Below are 1,503 nucleotides of genomic sequence, written 5' to 3' on the forward strand. Positions count from 1 at the left end.
CTTCGCCTTTGACTTCAGTTTTAAACCTTCCATCTGTTGTCTTTTAATGGCGAGTAATTTCGCTTTGGTGTGTCTGATGTCTTGTAATCTAATGGTTGACACGATTGCCTGTTCATAGAGGTCTCGCAACAAACTGTAATAAAATTCCATACTGTTTTTTAACTCCCACGCTGTTTCTCTGCTGTATCTGATATACACTTTTCTCAGTCTCGGCTTTGCAACCTTAATCCACCAGTCTAATACTGTGGGGTGCCTCTCGATCGATCGCAGACATAAGGTCCACGCATCCGATACCGCGTCTGCCAAATCTTGCTCTTTTAAGAGAGAGACATTTAGATGCCACTGGTTCCTAAAAATCTGAATCGGCTGTGGAGCTAAATTAATGCACGCCTTCATACTGCAGTGGTCACTAAAATATACAGGTAAAATTTCTGAATTTAGTAGACATCTTTCCAAGTTTTGGGAAACATAGATTCTGTCTATTCTACTACGCGAAGTCTGTGTTATATACGAATATTCAACCTTCGTTGGATATTTTAGTTCCCATGCGTCCTTAAGTTTTAGGTCGGTTACTAGGCGTTTAAGTTCTAAAGAACCGTTAAAATGTGGTTGTTGATCTTTACGATTTAACACACAGTTAAAATCACCGCCCATTATAAAACTGTTTGGGTTTCGACGTAATAAATATATAAGTTCCTCTTTATAAAATGCTGCCCTGTCCTGTCTATTACTATTTCCTGAGGGCGCGTATAAGTTAATCAATGTGGTACCTAAAACGTTAATACTAATTGCCCTTCCAGATTCCAACCGCTCCACTTGAGATACGGGAATCCCTTCCCTGAGCAGAACCGCTGTTCCTGTATGTGTGTCACAAGATACGTTAACAATTGCGGTGTATCCTGGTATTACAAATTCCGTCGTTACAACCTCCTGTAGCAAAGCGATATCGGTTCCAGAGTCATACAAAAATTCCTTGAGAGCAGCTAGCTTTAATGAGGTTCGAATTTTATTTATATTGATCGTTGTGATAGAGTATGCTTGCATCCCTAACTTGCTATTGGCCACGGACAAAGTTGGTCAAAAAAAAAAAAAAAAACTGTTGTACTTTTGGTATGCTGAAATCCGGTTTAGAACTACAGTCATTCAGATCTTGGTAGCAGTCCTAGTAACACGGTCGCTAAACGTTAGTGTGTCTGCCATTGTCATCACGCACCTTAGTACTGAGGGGCTGTTCGACATTGAGTGTGTCAGGAGGCTCATCTGGAGCACCTTCTCTGACAATTTCATATCGTATATTTTTCTGTGATTTTACGTCCGACTTGTCCGCTTTTTGTTTGGCTTGGGTGCGAGAAACAGTAAGATTCGGTTGTGGTTTTAGCGTACGGCGGTGGACGCCCTGAAAACCCTGACCTGATTTTGTTGTGGCAACACTCGACGCGGCCGCTTCAGCAGCAGTGTCTAGAGAGACCTGGTTTGTAAACACTGCCTGCTGTTTACATGCTA

The sequence above is a fragment of the Schistocerca gregaria genome, unplaced genomic scaffold, assembly GCF_023897955.1.
Source record: "Schistocerca gregaria isolate iqSchGreg1 unplaced genomic scaffold, iqSchGreg1.2 ptg000066l, whole genome shotgun sequence".
NCBI classification, from domain to species: Eukaryota; Metazoa; Arthropoda; class Insecta; order Orthoptera; family Acrididae; genus Schistocerca; species Schistocerca gregaria.